Source organism: Lathyrus oleraceus, chromosome 3, assembly GCF_024323335.1.
Source record: "Lathyrus oleraceus cultivar Zhongwan6 chromosome 3, CAAS_Psat_ZW6_1.0, whole genome shotgun sequence".
In the NCBI taxonomy this organism is placed as follows: Eukaryota; Viridiplantae; Streptophyta; class Magnoliopsida; order Fabales; family Fabaceae; genus Lathyrus; species Lathyrus oleraceus.
Window position 1 is genome coordinate 211131252 of NC_066581.1, and position 6960 is coordinate 211138211.

The following is a 6960-nucleotide window of genomic DNA, read 5'->3' on the forward strand; positions in this document are numbered from 1 at the left end:
CACCTCTGAAATGTTGCAGGTGTTGCATAACCCAAATGACATTCTTCTATAAGCAAAGATTCCGTATGGGCATGTGAATGCTGTTTTTTCTTGATCCTCAGGTGCCACCGCAATTTGGTTGTACCCTGAGTACCCATCCAGAAAATAGTAGAAATCATGACCTGCCAATCTTTCCAGCATCTGATCGATAAAAGGTAAAGGAAAATGGTCCTTCCTTGTAGCAGTGTTCAGTCTTCTATAGTCTATGCAAACTCTCCATCCTATAACAGTGCGGGTGGGGATCAACTCATTTTTCTCATTTTTTATCACAGTTGTCCCTCCCTTCTTTGGTACCACATGAACTGGGCTCACCCACGAACTGTCAAATATTGGGTAAATTAACCCCGCGTCTAAAAGTTTGACAACCTCCTTGCGAACAACTTCTTTCATAGCTGGATTTAGTCTTCTTTGAGGTTGGACGACCGGTTTCTGATCATCCTCCATCAAAATCTTGTGCATACACATTGTCGGGCTGATTCCTTTCAAATAGTCCATCGCCCACCCAATAGCACCCTTGTATTTCTTTAAGACTTTGATTAGCTCTCCTTCTTAGGTCTCTCTCAAACCTGAATTGATGATTGCTGGACATTTTTCCTCATTGTCAAGAAAAACATATTTGAGATGTTTTGGTAATTGTTTCAACTCTATCCCCTTTTTTATATCCTGTTTTGATTCTGAAGATATTTTAGGTCGAAGCTCCTCCCACCGTTGCGATCGGGAACGAACCCAAGGCGATTGTTCCTTTAACATTGCTACCACTTCGGATTCTTCCTCATCAATTCCTTCAGTATCCTCCACAATAGATAAACTCAAAACTCTCTCCAAAGGAAGCTTGGGTGTTGTAATCTGCATAAATTTAGCAAAAACTGTATCTAACACTTCAATACTTTTACTCGCCCGTTCGTCCTCCTTGAATTTCATAGTATCCCTCACATCAATTTTGAGCTTTTCACCATAAACTTTGAGGGTCATGGTTCCTTCCTCAATATCTATCATGCATCTTCCCGTTTCCAGGAAAGGTCTTCCCAGTATGAGAGGAATCTCCTCATCTTTCGGCATCTCGAGTATCACAAAATCCACCGGAAATACAAATTTATCAATCTTCACCAGAACATCTGTTGCTATACCATAGGGTCTCTTCATAGAATGGTCCACAAACTGCAGTGTCATGCGAGTATCCTGCACCTCCCCTAACCCAAGTTTTTTGTAAATTGAGAGGGGCATTAGACTCACACTTGCTCCCAAATCGATCAGTGCCTTTTTGAAGGATCTATCTCCAATGCTACAAGGAATATTGACCGCACCTCTATCTTTTTTCTTCATTGGAATTTTTAGGCCCTGCAAAATAGCACTACAAGTTTCAGTTAGCATGACTGGCTTGCTGTCGATCGACCTTTTCTTTGATATGATGTCTTTCATGAATTTGGCGTAGATTGGCATCTGTTCCAGAGCTTCAGCAAAAGGTATGTTGATCTCGAGCTTCTTGAATAATTCTAAGAATTTCTCAAAAAAAAAATCATGGAGATCTTTCTTCTTTGTTCTTGTCGGAAAAGGAAGAATGATCTTTGGTTTTTGTTTCTCTTGCTGGCTTGTCGGCTTGACTACCACTTCTTCAGTTTGTTTTGGCTCTTCTCTAATCTCCAAGTCAACTTCCAACAATCCCTCTTCTTCAACCTGTTCGTCAACTTGTGGTTCCTTAGCCTTTCCTTTTCTAGTGACCACAACTTTAATGTGACTTTGATCACGGGGATTAACGATTGTCCCACTAGGAAGTGTGCCAGGTGCATGGGAGTTTGAAGCTAACTGTTGGGCAATTTGACCCATCTGAATTTCAAGATTTTTTATGGATGCTGTAGTGTTTTTCTGATTATTTCGAGTCTCCTCTTGGAATTGGATGTTGTGAGCTACCATTTTTTCAATTGCGATCTCCCAATCTGCCTTCTTAGGTACCCGTTGTTGTTGTTGCTGATATTGATTTTGATATTGACCCTGTGCCTGCTGTTGCACGTTCCCTCTTTGATCTTTCCATGCAAAGTTAGGATGATTTTTCCACCCCGGATTGTACGTGTTGGAGTAGGGATTGTTCTGCTTTAAAAATTTTATATCTTCGATTTGTTGCGGTGTTGCAAAACAATGAACAGTATTGTGTGGTCCATTGCAAATGTCACACACTTCACTCGGTGCCTATTGCACTTGAGCCACTTTCTGAGCACCTATGTTTAGTGGTCTCAACCTTTTCTCTACCTCTGCAGCAACAGCTTCTTCAATTTTCACCTGTTTATTTGTCTCAAGCTTCAAGTCAATAACTGCAGATTTGCTTGATACCCTGTCATATAACTCTAAATGCTCGTTGTAAGACCCCAATTTTGGGCCCTAAGATCCCTCATGGCCCATATCATTCATATCATAACCTCAAGGGTCATTGCATGCCTTTGTCCCCTTCTAGTGGATAGATTGCCTTGTGGGTTTGTTTCTTGATCATCAAGCATTCTTTGCATTTGTATATCTTTGCTTTCATATGTTTATTAACCAAAAAGTACAAAAATATTGTCTGTCTAACCTTGTTGCTTGCAGTTGAAGCAATCATCAGCAATTAGGTCAAAGTCAGTCATTGGTCAGTCAAAACAATGGATGGTGGCCATTCTTGCAGAATTTGGGCACCATGATCAATAATCAAAAGTTCATACAACTTGGGACATCATTTGAGGTCAAGTTCTCAAGGATTTAGGGTTTGGAAATCATCAGAAGAAGTTCAATCAGTCCAAAACCCTAGAAAAGTCAACAGACAGTCAAACTTGGTCAACAGTTGATTTAATCAGAGATTTGATGGATAGAATTGATTTGAAAGAGTTCATTCATGCTTGTATAAGCCTCATATATCATATTCAACCTCCTCATGGAAGAAAATCAAGTCAATCAGAAAATTGTCCAGAAATAGAAAGTGGACCTGTAAATTCAACTGCCAAAAATGGAAACTTCTTGATATTAAACTTACATCATGATACAAGCTCCAAATGAATTTTTGCCCAACATGAAAGTTGAAGATCTTGTCTTCCCATTTTCAAAAAGTCCAAGAACATCAAAATCCCATGTGTGGTTGTCAAGATATGATCAAATCATTTTCACCAAATTTTGAACTTCAACAAGCCATAACTCTCAAACCATAAGGCCAAATTTGGTGGGGTTTTTTCCTACAAACCACATTTTTCATCCTCTTTCCAAAAATATCAATTTCATGACCTAAAACCTTGCCATTCAAAATGGCATTTTTGGACCTTTTGCATTTAAAATCAAAGTTTGACCAAACTTTGACTTTTTGATTTATGGACTTTTTCATCATTTTGCCAATTGGGAAATGTTTTAAACCATATTTGAAACTTGCTCAAAGCTTAAAACCATCATCATACTACCATTTTCCCATCATCTTGAATCAAAATGCAAAATGGACAAAATTGGCAATTGGCTTCATTTGAACAAAATCAGTACAGCAGTACATGTACCACTACAAACAGCAAAACAGGTTGTCATTCTGCAGCATTTCACAGGCCCAATTCGCAGCAGCACACACCCTCCATTCCACTTTGGTACAAATTAGCAAAATTGCAAATCGTATCATTTAGCATAAACCAGCTTAACACATCATTAAAGGACCAAAAGCAGACCATATTTAAACTTCATTTCTGCATTTCCAACCCTAATTTTGACAGCCACCACACAGAAAATACTCTTACTCTCTCATCTTGCATTTTTGCTTGACTGAGATTTTCTGCAAAAAGCTGTAAACCCTCGAGCTTTCTTGGCTTTCTTCATCATCCATCATCATTGTAGACTGCTTTCCAATTGAAAAATCCTAGCTGGACCAACATTTTCAAGCTCTGTTTTACAAAGGACCTTTAATGGCAAGATGAGATTTGAAGAGCTCCAAGTGTTCTCGAGCTAGAAAAGCTTCATCACCTTTCATTACCAAGCATAGAAGCCAGCTGTTTGCACTCATATCATCAAAAGCATCACTGTTTCACAACTTGCTTCAAAAACAAGTAAGTTTTCGAGTACCTTCTTTCTCCATGCCATGATATGCTTTAGCTAGTTTGAGTTGTGCTGATTATCATGAACTTTAAATGGTTTGAAATGTTTGATTATGCTGAGAGAAACATGGTTTTCATTTTGCATGCTTGAGGTTGTTTCCAATCGATTTGCTCACATTTGGTTGATTCGAGAAAAACCATTGCTATATTCTTGTTGTTTGTTGTTTGATGATGCTATTGGTGCAATTAATTTTGAGTTCTGAGCATTTTGATTTTTTCTGCTTACATGAAAATGATGAATACTGTTGCATTAAAACTCTAATTCTGTCCAGTTTTCCACAGGGTTAAATGTTGTTTTGTGTTGGTTGATGTTAAATGGTGATAGTTGTGGCATGGCTTGTTGGATTATTGCTGTTGGATATATTTGTTTGTGCATAACTGTTGCTTGTATTTTGAAGCTCATGTTGCTGTTAGTTAAACCCTAAGGTTTATTGCATGAGAACCCAAGATTTATGCACATGCTTGATCATTGTTGCTCCTGTTGTATTTGTTTGTTCAATGACTGGTTTTATGATGATGAATGGATTATACTGTTGTTTGAAACCCCATGAACATCCCAGGAAATCCATATGAGACATGTTGCCTGCTATTGTTTGCATTTGCTTGAACATGTTGTCACTGTTATGCTGTTGGCCTTGCTGCAAATTGATGATGATTTTGATGAACATGAATTTCATACCCTGCTGCTGTTATAATGATCACGCCTAGGAAGTTGGTCTGCATGATTTTGTTTGAAATTTGTTTGCCATAATGATTGTTTGATGCTTGTTTGAAATTATGTTGGTGGATTACATAAAATGCCCTGAGGTGTGAAACCTACCCTGCACCAGATTTCTCCCATGATCATGTTATTTTGCTGTTTGCTATATGAATATCATGAATGTTTGTTGCCAAGTGATATCCATATTGTTGACTGATGATGAAATCCCATGCTGTTTCGAAACCTAACTCTACCCAGCTTGTCCTTGAATTTTGTTTAGAATTTGTTTGGTGCTGTTGTTTAAGAGCTGCATGATGCTGTTATGATGATGCTCTTCTGCTGTTATGCTACTACCATGCTGTGTTGGTTGAACAAGGTTACATTGATTTGTTTTGATTATTGACATTGGTTACAGTTGATGCTTGAATGTTGAACAACTGATGTTGGAGTTGTATGCTGTGTGTAAACCCCTAGTATTGCATGAAAACCCAGATAATTCAAGGTTGATTGACTGCTGTTTGCTATATGTTGCAATGCCATGTTATTGTATGATGTTGCTTGAAGCTTGTTTCTATGAGCTGAACATATTGTATGCTGTTGTTTGGTTGCATTATGGACATTAACAATGCCATATCAGTTATGTGTTGTTGGAACTGCAATTACCATGACCTCAATGTTAATTACATGGAACTATGCTCGTGTTTATTTAGTTGCTAATTGATATTACCTGAGCCAATACCATGTTGATTGTATGCTGATCAAATTTTGTTTGGATATGGATGAACGCATTGATGTATGCTGTCGTGCTTGAGTCTTGCCACCTGTCCAGAAATTCATATGATATGTGTTTGGTTTACTGTGTTTTGATGTTGCATAATTGAGAGTGGCCATGCTGTTACATGATTGCTTGGTGTTGCATGGTCGTGCTTACTAATTATGATATGCTTGTGTGTTTGGTTCGATGATGATGCTGTTTGCCAAGCCATGCTGTCTGCTGGATGTTGTTTGTCCATGATCGTTGCTTAACATGCCATGATTATTTGTGGATGATGATGAAACATGATAATGATGTTTGTTGCTGCTGTTATTTAAACCAATCACCTTGTCCATAATTATACCATGCTGTTGTTTATTTGGTTGGTTGATAAATGATGATGAATGTGTGATTGGTGATGAACCATGTTGCTGTTGCTGCTATACCATGCTGCTGTCCATGCCAAATCATAAATTCTGCTTGCTGTATGAACATTTTCAATGTTGCTGTTGTTTGGTTCTGTTTGGATGTTGGCTAAACTTGTTTGAAATTCCCCATGAGCATGCTTGTTCCCATGTTGGTTGATGTTCTATGATGGTAGTTGTTGCAGGGCCTGTTGGATTATTGTTGCTGGATGTGTTGGATGTTGTTGATTGTTGCTGTTTTCTTGTTGTTTGAATGATGATGTTTGTTGTGTTGCTGTTGTTGCCAAACCCTAAGTATGCATGAAAACCAAAACATGGAACCCCATTGGTCGTGTACTATTCCCTTAGCAGCTGGCCAATCACAACATTTCGTTGTGTAGGCCAAAGCTGTGTCGTTTCATTAAGTTGGTCAAGCATGTTACACATTTGCTGCTTTGACTTGTTTGACCACTTGCCATGCTAGCTTGCTCATATTTCATCCATATTTCACCCAATTTCACAAATCATTTTATCCTTCATTTTTCATCAAAAAATCTTGAAATTTTTTCCACATGTTCACAAGAATGTCCTTTATTTTATGGTGAATTTTAATTAATTTTTCATGTTCTGAATTTTAAATGATAATTATTTTCTTCACATGTGTGCATAAATGATACATTGTGCCATCTCAATTGTGAAATTCTCATGTTATATCCATTGTCCTTGAAATTTTTGTGGTTAAACTAGACACATTGACCTTCATTTCCATATAGAGTTTGTGGATTTCTCATTTGTGGTTTGATAGATATGAATTTTTGAACTAGGGTGTGACAATTTGTGTCACACCAATGATATGCAAATGTATGATTTTTGTTCACATGCTTCCCCACATCCAAATGACTCCAAATTTTGCATGAATGATCCTTCACATGTCTAATTGATGTATGAATTTTCTTGGAATTAATCTTGCTGTTTTCC